A 20,296-nucleotide genomic window follows, 5' to 3' on the forward strand; every position below is an offset into this window, starting at 1 on the left:
ACTACAGGCATCACATGATTCACCATTGGCAGGCCATCAGGGGTTTACCAAAACCTACAGGGCCATTAGAGAGAGGTTCTCATGGAAGGGCCTCAAGGAGGATGTACTCCAGCATATTCGGGAGTGCAATGTTTGCCAGAGGAACAAGGGAGAGATGAGCCATCCTGCAGGATTATTGCAGCCTCTTCCCATTCCGGAGGGGAAATGGGAGAGCATTTCGATGGACTTCATCACAGAGTTGCCCATGGTATAGGGCAAGGATTGTATCTTTGTCGTCGTTGATCGACTGACAAAGTACGCACATTTTTTTGCCATATCCGCACACTATACAGCAGCACAGGTGGCCGAGCTGTTCTTCAGAGAGATCTTCAGGCAGGAGCTTTTCCAGTTGGTGGGGACGGAGTCGACACCGAGTACCAGTTATCACCCACAGACGGACGGGCATATAGAGATAGTTAACAAGTGGTTGGAGGGCTACTTGCGTAACTATGTCAATGGGCAGCAGCGAGCATGGTTTAAGTGGTTGCATCTGGGGGAGTACTGCTACAACACTACACATCACATGTCCATTGGTATGTCACCATTCTATGCCTTATATGGGTATCATCCTTTATCTTTTGCTGACGTGATGTTTGGTGATAGCGAGGCTCCTAGAGTCAAGATTTGGATCCAAGAGAGTGAGGATATCCTCTGAGCTCTCAAGGATAACATGGCTACAGCGTAGAACCAGCAGAAGTTGTATGCTGACAGGGGTCGGGTGGAGAGATAGTTGGAGGTACGGGACATGGTCTACCTACGGTTACAGCCATACTGACAGTCGTCACTGAAGCAGAAGGGGGCTGAGAAGCTTAAGCCCCGCTTTTATGGGCCATACAAGGTGATACGCAGGATTGGACAAGTTGCATATGAGTTGGAGCTGCCCCAAGGCAGCGAGATTCATAACGTTTTTCATGTATCATGCCTGAAGAAGGCATTGGGGCAGCAAGTGATAGCTACAAATGAGCTACCACCCATGGATGATGAGGGGCATTTGGTGTTGTAGCCGAAGGCTATTATTGATACCAGGGAGAGGCAGCTGCAGAGCAGGATGGTCCGGGAATTCTTGGTGAGGTGGAAGAATTTGCCGGATGAGGATGCCACTTGGGAGAGTGAGAAAATCTTGCAGCATCCATTACTTCAGTTGCTTGAAGACAAGCAACATTTTGCCGGGGAGACTGTAATATTCTTAATTAGCCATGGCTAATTGGAATATTCAATTTTGCTCAATTTTTGCCTTCTATAGTTATTTATAAATAAAAAGGTGAGGAAAGGGGACATAACTCACTTTTAGAATAAAAGTCACTTCCTAGTAGCACAACATTGTGACTTAAAGGGGAGCCAAGGGGGCCAAACGGGGATGTAAAGATGGAGCCCACACAGACACTTGGAGGGATTGTGCAGAAGGGAAGAAACACGTGGCAAGAGAGGAATTACGTTGGAGGAGGTGAGCTTTGGGATTGAGAGAGGCAAAGGCTATAAAGGAGAGAGAAGCCCCCTCATTTTGATCATTCATTTATGTGCATTTGAGCTAGTCATTTCGACTTAGAGCACGTTGGCTGTTTAGCTAGTCTGCAGCATAGTTTAGTGCATTGAATGTCTCTGTGCGGAGATCTCACACTTAGCTCCGGGGGACTTCAAGTGCCTACTTGGGCAAGGTATTTCCATCAGCATTTTTGCAGTAGTTCCATCAACATTTTTGGCAGGAGGATTGAGCATCTTGGAGGACTGCGCAACACTGAGAGGGATGACACAGTTCTTTCTGGCAGGAGTTCTAGATTGAGGGTTGTAGCAGGATTTGTGGTGAGACATTGAGCAGGGGATCAGCCCTTGCATATTGGAGGGTTTTGGCAGAGGTTTCAAGTAGATTACTGGAGAGTTTCATATAGTGGCAGCGCAGAGCATTGAGGGACTGCGCAAAACCCCAAGGGGGTGATTTTCAGGGGTCGGCCATTTCAGAAAAGCTTTCTGGGTTTTTCTGGGTTTCTTGAGTAGAGTTCGATTCCAAAGTTTCAACCTTTTCTGAGGAGGGGAACAGCCCCAAATCCTCATTTGATTTCCAGCAACAACAACAGCACGGCAGTTCTCCAGCAGTTGGGACGCAGATCAGAGAGAGGCAATTCCTTTGCTATTCTGAGTGTATTTCTTCACTTGCCTTGTGCAAGTCGAGGTGCCATCTTTCTGATCACCTCCTGTACTCATTCTATTGCTCAGTATAATAAAATGGCTTAGCATTTCTCTCTGCATTTCTTGAGTATCTGCTTATATTTCACATTTATATTATTATATATTGCACCACTGTCATTTTTATCATTTTGAGCTTCCCGGTTATTATATCATTTGTACGTATTTGGTTGGAGTTACTGGGGTTTTGGAGAATATCTCTGAAACGGGATATTACAGTTTATGGACTATATTAGCCTCATAAGGTTTCCATAAGTAATATGCTCTACCAAGTTGAGTGTCGCTCTGTTTTTGGGAGGGACCATTGTGAGAGAAACCTAGGCCTTATATGTTGAGGGTTTCTCAAAAAATTAATAGCACACCCATTCATACTTTTACTAATGTACACTTTCTCCTATATCCTCTCTCTTTGTTTCTTTTGCTTGCACCTTTCCTAGGCTACATCACCACTAATGGGTCTCTCTAGGTCATCTTTTGAGGTAGGGCCCGACCCGAGATGGCTTTTCCTTAGATGGGACCAATCGGTATGCCTCTCCTTTTCCTATTGCCAATTTTTCTTCTTTCCTTCACTTATTGTGCTACGGAGTTGTCAATTCTCACCTATTTCACTTGCTATCTCAACTAGTGTTGCCACCTCTTCTTGGCGTCAGTTGTTTATCTCTACTATTGTCCCCTCTTACTTATTTGTTTCTATTTTTTGGGCCTGGCTTTAATAAATTTGATCTCTCTTTCCTCCACTAGTCCATCCCTAACTTTGCCACCTCTCCTTCCTTTTCCTCTTCTCAACTTCACTTGCTTTTCAACTTCATTGAGATTTGCTATTGTTATCACCTCCTTGTATGTGGCAAGCCATTTACTTTTATTTTGTATGCTGTGTTACCACAATCTAGCATGCCCTAAGGATGGAAAGCTGATGTCTCAAAGAGCTAAACTAAGTGATAACAATGGGACAATGTCCCACTGTCATCACAACTAGTGTTCCTTTCTCTTTACATACTTTCTCTGATGGGAGGAGTCTCGGTAGGTAAACAATCATCTTTAATTGATGTTCTAGAGTTTGAGGTACTAGGTGATGAGGTATGAGTTATGAAGCGAAGATTTATGCGATAATATGGCACTTCAAAAGGGTTTTCGCTCCCTATAATAGACCTAGAAGAAACTTGCATGAGATCTAGGGTTTTGTGAATTATCGTGTTTAAAGGTACTCCTGAGATCATGGCAAGGAGAAGAAAGGGTTTCTTATGATTTATTCCAGTGAATACTAAGCTCATACAACCCTTAAAGAATTCCACAAGTCAAGGAAATGTAAACTAGGGTTTCCCTTCTAGGGCACACCTTGGGCAAGAGTTTTTATGGATGAAAACACGAGGGATTCTTGTCAAATTTTGAGTTCTTATAGCTAAGACCCTGTTGTCGCACAGATTGACACGACAACGCTCAGACCGGGGGCTGTCACTCTGATCCCTGATCTCTCCGTTTAAGCCTGTCTCCTGTGGCTAAGGGGGGTAGACCCTATGAGGTGATGAAGACCAACTGTCGACCAGTTGGGTTGGGAGACACGAAGAAACGAGCACTAAATTGATTTTGGTAAGTTAAAAGACTAGTGCCTTGTGGGTTTGATGTTTAAACGATTATTTACTAGATGTAAACCATGTACAACAATCATTTATCATCAAATAACTTGAACGATGCAAGATATCCAGTAAAACCACAATGTTCTTATAATGATTAAAGCTCAATAACGATATCCAACAATTAAAAATTTCGAAAGATAAATGCTTTAAACAACCACGCAATTATGAACATGAACCAGATATCACATTCATGCAGTTAATCTTCAAAATGATCATTCATGTGTAGACTCGCATAAAACGACAAACATTCATTCCACATCAAAAAATATTAGCCTTAGCAGAAAAGATAAAATGTGATAAAATCCTGAGCCAAGACTGAAATTGGCAAAAAAATTTCCCAAAATATTTTTACGTTTTCAAATAAAAAGGGCTAGGCTAACTAAAGTCTAAATAAATGAGACTATAGGAAAAGAAAAATTTTATATCTTTTTCAAAAAAAAAAATTATAATTTTTATGATTTATGATTTTTATATATATATTTTTTATTTTTTTATAAAAAATAAAACTTAAACTGAATTAAAATCTAGAACTTTTTGTTTTTTTTTTTTATGATTTTTAAAACAAAACTTAAAAAAATAAAATCTAAACAGAACTTGAAATTAAAATTAATCTAATCTTAAAAATAAACTATAAAAATTAAATCTACATAAAAGCTTTAAATCTATTTAAAAAAAAAAAATAATGCTAAAAGTTCTAACGAAATTTACATTAAATAAAACAAAAAAAACCATAAGAAATAAAATCGATTTGAAAAATTGATTAAGTTAAATCTAAATAATAAAAAAGGAAAAACGTAAACTAAAAAAAAAATGATCAATTTAAAAATAAACCTAAGTTAATTTTAAACCATGGCCATTGAACCTAATCTAAAATTACCATTTAACACAACATATTGAGACTGGCCTGCGTGAAAAAAAAGGACGCGTTGTTGCTGTTGGTGGATAGAGAAAAAATCTGAATGTTTGCAGTGCAGGTCTGATGGCAGCAAAATGAGCAGCTTCTTCTCAGGCGTAGAGGTACTGAAATCGTGGGGTAGTATCCAGTGAATGGCTGCGTGAAAGATAAAAATTGGAAATGGATTGTGGAATGCCAATGGAGCAGCGATGAACAGTTCACGTTTCCTCTTTTTATTTGCTTTGCAGGTGGGACGAGCAGAACGGGAGCTGCGTGCGGCAAGGAGAAGATGCAATGCAGGTTGAAGATTCAGGCTCGACGGGCAGAGGACAACAGTTTGAAAACGACGAGGCAGCTGAAATGGTTTTGCCGTGCAGAATGGGGAGAAAAATACGCGCAGGCAGGGGAATGAAACCACAGTGAGCACGTTTTTTTATGGTGGCAGCGTGGATAGGGATAGCAGCAGCATGAAATAGGCAGCTGATTTGAAATTTGAGCAGCGTGGAGAGCTTTGATTTGACGCTGGAAGAGAAACAAAAAAAGAACTGTGACTGAGGGGGTAACGCATTTTGTAAGTGGATGGCCAAGAGTGTGAAAGATTTGCAGGTATAGCAGCGTTTTGAAAATTTTTTGATGACTTCCAGTAAAGCTTTGATACAGATTCGAGGGTTTGGACAACAGTAAATGGAGGAGCACAGGTCCAAAGCCAAACTTTTAAAGGAAATTGAAAGCTCCAGGCCACAGTAAACAGATTGCCTTAGAAACAAAAAATGCAGCTCTCCACAAAATTTATATTTGAAATTCCCGGCTCGAAATTTGCCTGATAAAACCCCGAAAACTTCTCAATCACATGCACCTGTAACCTGCAAAGGAAAGAAAAACACTAATAATATGTGCATAAAACAAAATTTAAACCCTAGATGATCTAAACAGTATTTACAACTCTTGACTCTTAAACAGCCAGATTTACCAATGATAATCAGTAATATTTTCAGAATATCAGATTTACTATGAAAAACTTCAGAAAATCTCTCATGCAAATTCAGAAAAATAGACTAAATGATAAACCCATGATCAAAACTAGCTGGGCTCTGCAAGAAAATGCTTGCGGGAGTTGGCTGGTTCAGCCGAGAACTTCCCCAAATGCCCACTGAATCTTCTTTGATAAGGGTTTCCTGCACAGCTCACTTCAACCATCAATAAAGAGAGAAAAATAATACTAGATCTCAAAAAGCAATGGAGATACCTGCCATTACTTCAGAAAACCTAATACCATTCAAACCCTAGCAAATGAACAAGATACCTGTGCTCAACAATACTCTATAATAAGCTGTTACTAATGGTTGAAAATCAAAATATGCAGAAAATAAAATAGCTCACAGCACTTCCAGAGAGTAACACCAGCAAGATTTTAACCCCAAAGTCTTTCTTTATTAGCACCAGAAAAGTTTACAAGAGAGCTTCTTCAGCACAAGACTCCAAGATCGAATGATCTCAAATGACCCCTAGCACCCTATTTAAAGGAAAAGATCCCAACAGCTAGTTCAAGTGATCCATGTCAAAATGATCTCGACCGTCGATGAGGATCAAGATATCTCTTGATCTCATTTGTTGAATTTTTAAAGTATCAAAAAATTGAAATTCTGCATTTATTTACTCAAAATATTATTATTTTATTATTTTTAGGTTTTTTACTTTTTTTTTATTATTTTATTATTTATATATATATATATATTTATTTTATATTTTTATTTATTTTATACTTTTTTTTTTAAATTTATTTTTAAATGGATCCTTGAACTTAGCTTTCGGGAAAATTACCTAGGACCTAGGACTTAGGACTTATGAGGGGATTAAAACATTTCTTAACCCTCAAGACACTTTACATCATGACTTTTACAACTTTACATCCCAAGGGGGAAAACCCAATTGACATAGACCCTCATAAACCACCCAGTTCTGTGACACAACTATAATCTAGCAGATTAACACACTGAGATTCTCCTAAGATTCTAATGACAAAATCCATCCCGACTTTGGGGTTAGGCTGAAGGAAAACTCTGCCGATCATGGATTGGTGAGACGAAAAACCTTCCGGAATGTAGATTATCACTTAGAAAATTAGGTCCACCTAGGCAATTTATAGACTTGACTCATATCTGCTAAGATTATTTACAATTTATGCAGACTAGGTTTACAACATAAATTGATCAAGCTGTCGATGACTAAAGAATGGCACGAACATGTCGATCAAGCGCTACCCTTTTTGCAAAGAAAAAGGGGGTGTACTGCTATGGGCAGTTGACCGGTAGTGGTCAACATCTGGCTCTACTTGGGGACACGTTGCTGCACTGTAGGAATGTGAGGATCCAGAATCTGCATCCACGCAACACACGACAAAAATAAGTAGCGTCCATTCAAAAATCATCATATAACATTTAAGTACATAAAAGATAGAAGCTCTTTAACTATGAAAAGTAAATCTAATCTAAAACAGAAATGAAATGCTGAAATAACAAGGAGTAGGGATAGAAATACAATACAAAGGATGACCTATGGCATCAGATATCATCTTTGAAGAACAACTTGAGCATTTGGCCATTCGCTGGTAGATCAAGTGGTTCGCCATCCAGTCTGCTCAAGTGGAATGAGTTTGGTCCAGCTATATCTCGAATGATGTAAGGTCCCAGCCACAAATTGTCAAACTTCTTATGTTTTCCTGGTTTCTCATTCTTGCGGTCCCAAAGCAATACCATATCTCCCACCTGCAAAGATCTAGATCGAGAGAATTTATCAAAGCTTTTCTTAATGTTAGATTGATTTTTACATATAGCATCAAAATCTGTCCTACGAGCTTCATCTAACTCCACAATCTGATCTATTATATTCTGAACAACATCTTTATTAGTAGAAAAATTCTGGAGGAGCTGATAAGCTGGCAATTTAAGGTGCACAGGTAAAGTTACATCCAAGCCATAAACTAATTCAAAGGAAGATTTACCAGTAGCTTTCTTCTTAGTGATTCTATCTGCCCATAAAGCATACTTGATTTTGCTGTTCGATGCTCTCTTATTATCTCCTACTATCTTCTTGATAATGGTTATGAGATTCTTGTTACTTGATTCAGCTAGACCATTACCCTGAGGACAGTAATTTGACGAATGAGATAAGACAATGCCATACTTGAAACAAAAAGATGAAAAGTCTAAGGAACTAAAAGCTTTGGCATTGTCAGTAGTAATCTTAGCAGGGACACCAAATCTAGTAATGATGTTATTCTCAATGAAATCCATAATAACCTTTTCAGTGGCATTCTTAGCAGGAATGGCTTCAACCCATTTAGTAAAATAATCCGTAGCAGTCAAAATCCATGAGTAGCCATTGCTAGAATTTTCATGGAACTTCCCTATGAAGTCCAGACCCCAATGCTGAAAAGGTGCCTCTACAATGACAGGTTGTAGAGGCAGGGCAGCAAGCTTCTGTTTCCCAGTGAATAGTTGACAAGCTTGACAGGCTCTAACAAACTTGTGCACATCAGAAAAGATTGAAGGCCAATAATAGCCAGCTCTCAGGATTTTGTGGGCGGTAGTTCTAGCAGCATAATGACCACCACAAAATCCTGAATGAAACTCATAGATTAATTTCTTGGACTCAACGTCGTCAACACACCTAAGCACAATGCCCTCAGGATTTCTCCACCCAAGGCCATCCTTCATAAGGCAATACTTAGTGGCTTTTAGTCTAAGAGCCCTTCTCTTATGAGCGACTAAATGGTTGGGACATGCAAGATTCATCAAGTAATAAACTATGTCCTTGTACCATTCATGCTCTCCTAATCTTTGCAACTCCGGCGAAGATAGATCGCTAAGACAAAACAAACCAAGAGTCTTTTCGTTACCTTCAGTTAACATCTGAGCTAAACCTTGGCCTTTGACCAGCTTGGTGGGTCTGATCTCTAAATCATATTCCTATATTTTAGTAACCCACCTAGCACGCGTCCCTAAGCAATCAGTTTGAGTTACTATATCCTTGACAGCAGAATGTGGGACGAAAGCAATGATTTTAGAATAACCCACATAAGTTTTAAAGTGCTTAAGAGACTTGACCAGGGCATCAGCCTGCTTTGCAATGGTATTGTACTTCAATTCGGAATTTTGAAGTGCTCTACTCATGAAAGCAATAGGCTGCTCGTGACCATCTTTATTCTTTTGAAGCAGGACACCAACAACGGTATCTTTGGAAGCGAAAGAAAAAATCATGAAATCCTAGGAATAATCGGGACTAACTAAGACAGGAGCTCTTGTATAGCACATTTGATTTCTTGGAGAGCCTTTTTTCTATCTTCTTGCCAAACAAATTTTGCATCTTTCTTTAGAAGACTTTGAATAGGCTTCACTATTTCTGCGTAATTTGGAATAAATCTTCTAATAAAGTTTATCTTTCCGAGGAAAGACTGAAGGGACTTAAGATTATGAGGGAGAGGAATCTTTTGAATTGCTTCAATTCTTTCAGGATCAATCTTGATTCCTTCCTTAGAAATGATATGGCCGAGTAATTTCCCTTCCGTTACTCCAAAAACAGGCTTAGCCGGATTCAAAGAAATCCCGTATTCTCTACATCTATCGAAAACCTGCCTAAGATGATCTACATGACTGATACCATCTTTAGAGAAAACAGTAAGATCATCTTGGTAAATTTCAATAAATTTCTCGATTAACCCTTTGAAGGCATAATCCATAGCCCTTTGGAATGTAGCCCCAGTGTTTGTTAATCCAAAAGGCATTCTGATGTATTCAAAGGTACCCCATGGTGTGGTGAACGTGGTTTTATGACAATCTTCCTTCTTAACCCATACCTGATTGTACCCAGAAAAACCATCTAGCAGCGACATCATTCTAGAACCGGTTACTCTTTGCAACAAAGTTTCCATGTTCGGCAAAGGGTAATTATCTTTCTTGCATGCTAGATTGAGGTTTCGAAAATCGACACACAGCCTTATTGTACCATTCTTTTTCCTAACAATCACCAGATTCGAACACCATGTTGAATGCCTTGTTTGGGCGATAATCCCTGCTGCAAGCATTTTCGCAAGTTCTTTCTGAACCAAGGGGGCTAATTTAGGATTAATTTGCCTAAGTTTCTGACGGAAGGGTTTAGCATTTTCATCCTTTAAGGGGATAGTATGTTCCATGACATCCTCCCTATAGCCCTTTAATTCATCATAAGGGAAAGCTAAAATATCTCGATATTCGCGAAGTAAATCAGTTAACTTTTTTCTTTCCTCCACACTAGTACCTCCACCAATTTTAACGATCTTTGGGTTTTCAGAAGTACCAATGTTTATCTCGAGATATTCGTCTGGGTCCATCTTATTTTCTTCTCTCAGCTTCGTGGCATCATGCCGATCAAAATGTTGCTCTAAGGCAACCACATTCCTAGGAGTAGGATTTATGATATGCTCATGATTTAAAGATCCATCCTCCTCAGAAACTATTCGGAAATCCTCAAACTCATCCAAACTATTAAGAAAACGAATGACTTGCTTTTCATCATTGAAGAGCTGCCAATGCTCTGAGTTATTTGGAACAGATGGTCTGAATATTACTTCCATTTTGATCTTATCTTTAATTAGCTCATCAGATAACTGGAAAGTAGTAGCAGCTATGGCAAGTTCATCTACCAAACTATTTTGTTCTCTTGGAATTGCTTCGAGGTCGAGGGCATCAAAATGCTCCATAGTATCCCACACAGCATTTCGATAGTTTCTTAATCTTTTATTTCTGCATGTGAATTTATTTTTAAGCTGCATGATAACCAAATCAGAATCCCCTTTAATGCTAAGCAATTTAACCTTCAAGGACTTGGCCAACTCAAGCCCCAACAATATAGCCTCGTATTCAGCGACATTGTTGGTTGCCTCAAATTCTAATCGATAGGCAAACTTGAAAATGTGACCAAGGGGAGATTCAAGCACTATTCCAGCACCTTTACCCTGCCTAGACGCTGCACCATCGAAGTACATATACCAAACCTTACCCTTGAGATCCCTAATCTTATCATCGGGAGGAATTATAAAATTAGACATGATGGCATAGTTCCCAATGTCATATTGCTCTTTGATTATTTTGTTGTGAGGTCTCTTAGGATCTTCAACATGAAATTTTCTTTCGGGCTCTCTATTTAGTCTTACAAAACCATCACCCCTAGGAGAAGGAATCATGGCATATGACCAATTCATTTGAATACTTCCTCCTAGATCAGAGGCCCACTTTCTAGATAACAACATACCCCAGGCATCAGGCACATCCACAACAACAATATCCATGACAACCATGATGTCTGGGTAAACTAAAAGATGAACTTGCAAATCTTTGATTAAACCATGTACTTTGATTTTCTTAGAATCCATGGCGCATATATTATAGTAGGGTTTAGAAACTCTTAAGTTAAGCTGTTCCATGACCCTTTTAGTCATTACACAAGCTGATGCACCCCCAACATGCAATTATTCAATTTATACCCATTAACTAATAAGGTGATAAAGAAAGGCTGATGATCTTTGTTATCAGCATTTAAGCTTTGCAGATATATGGGAGCATCATGATAGTCAACTTCCCGAGTCTTCTTTTGAGAAGTATTGACTTGAGGACCTTGAATTGCTTTTAGTAACTTGTCTCTTTGGGAAGGGATTTTAGCAATCTCGGAGACAGGAACCCAGATTTTTGCATTGTTATACCAATTTCCCAAATCGACATCTATTCCAGAGTTTACACCAGGGTTAAAAGTTCGAAGGGGAATTTGGTTCCCGCTTTGATCTTTATCCCTTCTCTGATAGGTCAAAACCTTATCTCTAGCAATTTCCAAGATTTGCTCGGGAGAGGGTTTTTCACCATATAACCTAGCCAAAATATCATCTTCATTTTCAAGGTTATTTATAGTAAAAGCTGATGAAGGATTCACAACATCACGACTCTTTTCCTTGACCTCTATCCAATCATCCATAGACAAAGGAAACTTGCTGCCTACTACATTTATTTGATCACCTGTTCCAAACATTCCATTATCTAAAATTCTTCTAACGATGGGACAAGTGGCCTCTTCATGAAGAGCATCACAAACCCGACAGTAAGGAGGAGCATTATCAACCAAATTAGTTAGTGGGTTAGGAGGTCTCTGCTCACTAGATTGACCCTTCCTTTGCCAATTGTTGTTTCTATTATTATTATTTCGAGGTTGAAAATTCTGCGTTTGCGCTCTTTCCATTTGGATCAACCTATTCTACAAAGTGGTTATCTCCTTATTATGATTAATTTCCATAGTTTCAATTTTTTGAAGCAATTTGAGAACAAGCTCACTTTCAGGTTCTTGAACTGCTTTTCCTTTAGCTTCCTTTAGTTTCGTAGCAGCCCTATCGAAACCTGGGATCTCAGACTTCCTAGATGCGGCCTTGTCCTTTTCAAGCTCTATAGCTAAGGCTTGGCAATCTCTATAATCATTAAGTTTAACACGCCTTAATTCATAAGATGGATCAGGACTAAAGGCATCAATGTAAAAATCTTGGAGAGTTTTGTCTGTAGGTTTATAGTCTTGAGGTAATTCTCTAACAATACCATTAAACCTTTTATTAAATTCTTCAACAGTTTCATCGTCTCTCTTTTTCATTAGGCTAATAGCTTTTACGAGGTGTCTTCCTTCTCTCTTATCTCCATATTTTTCTTTAAATGCATTAATGATCGATTGTAAGGAGTTAAACGAATTCTGAGGCTTTTCTGCAAACCAATCATAGGCATCACCTCCTAGAGTTAAGATGAAAAGAGTCATTCTGACATCCTCATGATCAAAATCAGCAGATCTTGCGTACTTAGCCATCCATATGCTAAAATCTCGCAAATGAGAGTTAGCACTAATCGCATTATTTCCTTGAAAGTTAGGCAATTTATCGATCCCAATAGATGGAATATCGTTGGGATATCCTGGAATGTTAGAAAAATCACAAGGGGCATACATATCCATGATGCTGTGCCTAACTTGACCTTTAAAAAGCAAATGAATATCAGAGAGGGCTTCTTGTCCAAGGTTTACAAGAAGTGTACGAGAAGCGAGTTTGTGTAATCGTACCCTGAGGACCTTTTCAGGATCAGGAGTAGGATTGCACAGACTGCTTGGATGTCTTCTAGTGTACACTCTCGAAGATAATATATGAAGTGGAGTCGCCACCTGAACAAGAAGTAAAACACGAAAAAGCTCGAGATGAAAGAACCAAGGACAGAAAAACTCTGTCCCCGGCAATGGCGCCAAAAAATGTTGTCGCACAGATTGACACGACAACGCTCAGACCGGGGGCTGTCACTCTGATCCCTGATCTCTCCGTTTAAGCCTGTCTCCTGTGGCTAAGGGGGGTAGACCCATTGAGGTGATGAAGACCAACTGTCGACTAGTTGGGTTGGGAGACACGAAGAAACGAGCACTAAATTGATTTTGTTAAGTTAAAAGACCAGTGCCTTGTGGGTTTGATGTTTAAACGATTATTTACTAGATGTAAACCATGTACAACAATCATTTATCATCAAATAACTTGAATGATGCAAGATATCCAGTAAAACCACAATGTTCTTATAATGATTAAAGCTCAATAACAATATCCAGCGATTAAAAATTTCGAAAGATAAATGCTTTAAACAACCACGCAATTATGAACATGAACCAGATATCACATTCATGCAGTTAATCTTCAAAATGATCATTCATGTGCAGACTCGCATAAAACGACAAACATTCATTCCACATCAAAAAATATTAGCCTTAGCAGAAAAGATAAAATGTGATAAAATCCTGAGCCAAGACTGAAATTGGCAAAAAAATTTCCCAAAATATTTTTACGTTTTCAAATAAAAAAGGGCTAGGCTAACTAAAGGTTAAATAAATGAGACTATAGGAAAAGAAAATTTTTATATCTTTTTCAAAAAAAAAATTATAATTTTTATGATTTCTGATTTTTATATATCTTTTTTTTTTAATTTTTTTTATAAAAAATAAAACTTAAACTGAATTAAAATCTAGAACTTTTTGTTTTTTTTTTATGATTTTTAAAACAAAACTTAAAAAAATAAAATCTAAACAAAACTTGAAATTAAAATTAATCTAATCTTAAAACTAAACTATAAAAATTAAATCTACATAAAAGCTTTAAATCTATTTAAAAAAAAAAATAATGCTAAAAGTTCTAACAAAATTCTACATTAAATAAAAAAAAAACCATAAGAAATAAAATCGATTTGAAAAATTGATTAAGTTAAATCTAAATAATAAAAAAGGAAAAACGTAAACTAAAAAAAAAAATGATCAATTTAAAAATAAACCTAAGTTAATTTTAAACCATGGCCATTGAACCTAATCTAAAATTACCATTTAACACAGCGTATTGAGACTGGCCTGCGTGAAAAAAAGGACGCGTTCTTGCTGTTGGCGGACAGAGAAAAAATCTGAATGTTTGCAGTGCAGGTCCGATGGCAGCAAAATGAGCAGCTTCTTCTCAGGCGTAGAGGTACTGAAAACGTGGGGTAGTATCCAGTGAATGGCTGCGTGAAAGATAAAAATTGGAAATGGATTGTGGAACACCAATGGAGCAGCGATGAATAGTTCACGTTTCCTCTTTTTATTTGCTTTGCAGGTGGGACGAGCAGAATGGTAGCTGTGTGCGGCAAGGAGAAGATGCAATGTAGGTTGAAGATTCAGGCTCGACGGGCAGAGGACAACAGTTTGAAAACGACGAGGCAGCTGAAATGGTTTTGCCGTGCAGAATGGGGAGAAAAATACGCGCAGGCAGGGGAATGAAACCACAGTGAGCACGTTTTGTTATGGTGGCAGCGTGGATAGGGATAGCAGCAACATGAAATAGGTAGCTGATTTGAAATTTGAGCAGCGTGGAGAGCTTTGATTTGACGCTGGCAGAGAAACAAAAAAAGAACTGTGACTGAGGGGGTAACGCGTTTTGTAAGTGGATGGCCAAGAGTGTGAAGTTTTGTAGGTATAGTAGCGTTTTAAAAAAAAAAATTGATGACTTCCAGTAAAGCTTTGATACAGATTCGAGGGTTTGGACAACATAAATGGAGGAGCACAGGTCCAAAGCCAAACTTTTAAAGGAAATTGAAAGCTCCAGGCCACAGTAAACAGATTGCCTTAGAAACAAAAACTGCAGCTCTCCACGAAATTTATATTTGAAATTCCCGGCTCGAAATTTGCCTGATAAAACCCCGAAAACTTCTCAATCACATGCACCTATAACCTGCAAAGGAAAGAAAAACACTAATAATATGTGCATAAAACAAAATTTAAACCCTAGATGATCTAAACAGTATTTACAACTCTTGACTCTTAAACAGCCAGATTTACCAATGATAATCAGTAATATTTTCAGAATATAAGATTTACTATGAAAAACTTCAGAAAATCTCTCATGCAAATTCAGAAAAATAGACTAAATGATAAACCCAGGATCAAAACTAGCTGGGCTCTGCAAGAAAATGCTTGCGGGAGTTGGCTGGTTCAGCCGAGAACTTCCCCAAACGCCCACTGAATCTTCTTTGATAAGGGTTTTCTGCACAGCTCACTTCAACCATCAATAAAGAGAGAAAAATAATACTAGATCTCAAAAAGCAATGGAGATACCTGCCATTACTTCAGAAAACCTAATACCATTCAAACCCTAGCAAGTGAACAAGATACCTGTGCTCAACAATACTCTATAATAAGCTGTTACTAATGGCTGAAAATCAAAATATGCAGAAAATAAAATAGCTCACAGCACTTCCAGAGAGTAACACCAGCAAGATTTTAACCCCAAAGTCTTTCTTTATTAGCACCAGAAAAGTTTACAAGAGAGCTTCTTCAGCACAAGACTCCAAGATCGAATGATCTCAAATGACCCCTAGCACCCTATTTAAAGGAAAAGATCCCAACAGCTAGTTCAAGTGATCCATGTCAAAATGATCTCGACTGTCGATGAGGATCAAGATATCTCTTGATCTCATCTGTCGAATTTTTAAAGTATTAAAAAATTGAAATTCTGCATGTATTTACTCAAAATATTATTATTTTATTATTTTTAGGTTTTTTTTACTTTTTTTATTATTTTTTTATATTTTTTTTATATTTTATATTTTTATTTATTTTATACTTTTTTTTTTTTAATTTATTTTTAAATGGATCCTTGAACTTAGCTTTTGGGAAAATTACCTAGGACCTAGGACTTAGGACTTATGAGGGGATTAAAACATTTCTTAACCCTCAAGACACTTTACATCATGACTTTTACAACTTTACATCCCAAGGGGGAAAACCCATTTGACATAGACCCTCATAAACCACCCAGTTCTGCGACACAACTATAATCTAGCAGATTAACACACTAGGATTCTCCTAAGATTCTAATGACAAAATCCATCCCGGCTTTGGGGTTAGGCTGAAGGAAAACTCTGCTGATCATGGATCGGTGAGACGAAAAACCTTCCGGAATGTAGATTATCACTTAGAAAATTAGGTCCACCTAGGCAATTTACAGACTTGACTCATATCTGCTAAGATTATTTACAATTTATACATGCAGACTGGGTTTACAACATAAATTGATCAAGCTGTCGATGACTGAAGAATGGCACGAACATGTCGATCAAGCGCTACCCTTTTTGCAAAGAAAAAGGGGGTGTACTGCTATGGGCAGTTGACCGGTAGTGGTCAACAGACCCTAAGCTTGAAGTCTATGATCTTGGAATCCACCCTTTCACTCTATAGAGAATTTCGCTCTATGCCCTAACCTAGTCGTTGAAGAAGAGGGAACCGAAACTTTGGGAGAAGAAAATATGGAGAAAGAAGGATTTGATTACGAAATGGCTTGGACTAGTGCCTTCTCCTTTGGGCTTATGGAGTACTAGATGATTCAGATGTGCCATAATCGTCTTTAAGGAGGCGAAGAATTGATGCCCTAGCTACCAACCATCAACAATTACCCACTCAAAATTTATGTAGTTTTATGGAGGAAAACAAAATTTCATCCACTAGGAACATTCATCACATGTCATGCTATGAATAACATGTGTAATTGCCAACCAGATAACTTTCAAAATAACTCTTCAACAATTAGGGCATAATATAGCATTAATCTAGTTGCAACAATTCCATATATTACACATTTTTCAAGGATAAAACTTCAACAAGAGGCACTTACAAGCTAACAATATGACATATCCATCCACAAATCAATAGATTGCTCCAAATAAAATCAAATTTCAGCTCCAAATATCAAAATGCATCCAAGACATCCAATAGCTAATCGAAAGAAAAAGTGTGGATTTTCCAAGTAGGCCGAAATTCCCAAGTGTGATGATGATCCAATACAAATGAAGTTGAGTTTTATTTATACGAGACTTAGTAGGTCAAATTATTTGCCCAAGGCCCCTAACATCATAAAATTGTGCAAAATACATGCCTTGGTCACATGACATCCAAGTATCTATTTCATATTATGAAATAATCATCCGACTGTTAGCCAAATTGATGATGTCATGCTGATGTCAGGATATTAGAGGGCCACGTGGAGTCCTCTTCGTGCCAAAGTGTACGAGAGGGCTCCATAAACCATAAATAAGGGGATGGCCCCTTGGTCTCCATTGAAGTCATCATGTGCGGCCCCAAAGTGAGTTTGGGGCACAGAAACTGGTCAAATGAGTCTCCTAATGATAAAATAGCCTGCGATGCTCCAATATTGAGGGCTTTGACGATGGTGCTTATTCTCCCATGTATCAAGGGATGGGACAAACCTCCTCTGGGCCTTGGATCAACTGCCATATAATGCAAAGTCGGTCGGGGCCCACTGGTCCAAACACATCATCTCGTGAATAATGTAGGGCAAGGAGTAGACTGTTGAAGATGTTGAGGGTGCCCATGGCATGGAATGATGCACTTCACATGATGGGAGTCGAATGGCTCTCAACTCTTCCCTCGGGCATGTCAATATGATCCTCAAGAGTGATATGTGAGTAGAACCTTGGACATCCCTCAATAAGTGACAAAGTTACTCTTCAAATGGATTGATCAGGTTAGTTTTTGTAGTATTCTTTAGTTATCCACAAATAGCCTTAAGAAATATGTAAAATCAACCGACTAAGATAATTCATGATGAACACCAAAGATTTCATGAAAATGTTTCACTTTATGGAGAATGATCTCAACATTTTATAATGATCTGCAAAGGAGCGAGGTTTCTCTATTTATAGATTAGGATTTCAACATCTTTCCTCCTTTTGCTCGAAAAAATAATAGACTTTTCATCCACAATATGCTTCACGACTAAGTCAAATTACAAGTTATTTCATTACATTACTTAAAATTCTCAAAATAGGCAAGATGTTCCACTAATTAGTGGTTTGATTTGACCAAGGGAGGTCGTAATTAACCTAAGGGTATTGTTACCACACAATCTAGTAGGGCCCTAGCGAAGGGAAACCTAAGGGACAACTACTAGACTAAGTGACAACAATGGGACAATGACCCACTATCACCTCAGTCAAGGCACCCTGCCTTTTATGGACCTTCACTAATGGGAGTCATTCCGATACGAAGGGAACCACTAGGAATGAATAGGTCAATGATTTAGGTGTGAGGTGATTCCACTAAGCCCATTCAAGGAGAGATATAATGATGGCTCAATGCCTCATGGAAGCTAAAAGCTCTCCAAAAAATACCTAGGAGATCATGATTTAGGGCTTGATATTTGCAATGATAATAGGTATGCCTAAGGTCAAGATTCCAGAAGATGTGGTGGGAGCTCTAAAGAAGCTTTTTCTGATGATTTGAAACTTTGAAAATGTAATATCCCCAAGTTTGATTTTTCATTTAATAGGACCCTTTACTCATGAAACCTTTCTCCTTTATACTTCTTTATTTCATAATCAACTTGGGGAATTCCTCCTCCTATGTCACATCTCCAACCATTGCCCCAATGCTTGCTTCCATGCGTCTATTGCATTCCCTAGTTCAACACTAGCATTGTCAGCTTTTTCTTCTTTCCTTCACTATTTGTGCTTTGGAGTTGTCAATTCTCATCTCTTTCATTTTCTATCTCAATTATTATTTCCACCTCTTCTTGGCTTTAGTTGCTCATCTCTATTGTTGTCCCCATTTGCGTATTTGGTTCAGTTTTTTGGTCCCGGCTTTTGTAACTTTGATCTCTCTTTCCTCCACTCGTTCTTCCCTACCTTTGCTGCCTCTCCTTCCTTCTCCTCTTCTCACCTTCACTCGCATCTCAACCTTCATTGAGATTTGCTATTGTTATCACCTCCTTGTATGTAGCAAGTCATTTACTTTTATTTTGTAGGTTGTGTTACCACACAATCTAGCAGGCCCAAAGGAGGGAAAGACTAAGGGTAAAAGAGCTAGACTAAGTGATAACAATGGGACAATGTCCCACTGTCGCACAACCAATGTCCCTTGCTCTTTATGGACTTTCACCGATGGCAGGAGTTCCGGTACATAAAAAATCACCTTTAATTAATATTGTAGGGTTTGAGGTACTTGGCGATGAGGTAGGACTTCTTAAGGGAAGCTCTATGTGACAGTATGGCACTTCAAAAGGGTGACCTAGAAGAATTTCACTCTATGCCCTAAGCTAGTCGTTCAAGAAGAGGCGACCAGAAAATTGGGAGAATAAAATATGGAGAACAAAAAATTTGATCACGAAATGGTTTGGAGCAGTGCCTTCTCCTTTGGGTTTATGGAGTCCTAAATGCTTCAGATTTTCCATAATTGCCTTTAAGGTGCTCAAGGATTGATGCCCTAGCTAGCAACCCTCAACAATTACCCACTCAACTTTTCTGGAGTTTTATGGAGGAAAAACAAAATTTCATCCACTATGAACATTCATCACATGTCATGCTATGAGTAACATGTGCAATTTGCTAACCAAATAGCTTTCAAAATAAATCTTCAACAATTAAGGCACAATATAACATTAATCTAGCTGCAACAATTCCATACATTATACATTTTTTAAGAATCAGACATCAATAAGAGGCACTTACCAGATGACAATATGATATAACCATCCACAAATCAAGAGATAGCTCTAAATAAAATCAAATTTCAGCTCAATATATCAAAATGCATCCAAGACATCCAATCTCTAACCCAAAGAAAAAGTTTGGATTTACCAAGAAGGCGAAAGTTCCCAAGTGTGATGATGATCAAATACGAATAAAGTTCAGTTTTATTTATATGAGATCAACTGCCATATAATGCTAAGCCAGCTTGGGCACATTGGTCAGAGCGCATCATCTCGTGAATAATGTAGGGAAATGAGTAGATTGTTGAAGGTGTTGAGGGTGTCCGTGGCATGGAATGATGCTCTACACATGATGGGAGTCACATGGCTCTCAACGCTTCACCCGAGGGTGTCAATATGATCCCTAGTGGACTTGGTCCCCACTTAATTTGCCCAACCCATGATGAAACCACCTGCTAATTACCTATAATATCCAATGCACATCCTAACAAT

Source organism: Pinus tabuliformis, chromosome 8 (assembly GCF_031772625.1).
Source record: "Pinus tabuliformis cultivar Carrire ecotype Pingquan chromosome 8, CPIR1, whole genome shotgun sequence".
Lineage (NCBI taxonomy): Eukaryota > Viridiplantae > Streptophyta > Pinopsida > Pinales > Pinaceae > Pinus > Pinus tabuliformis.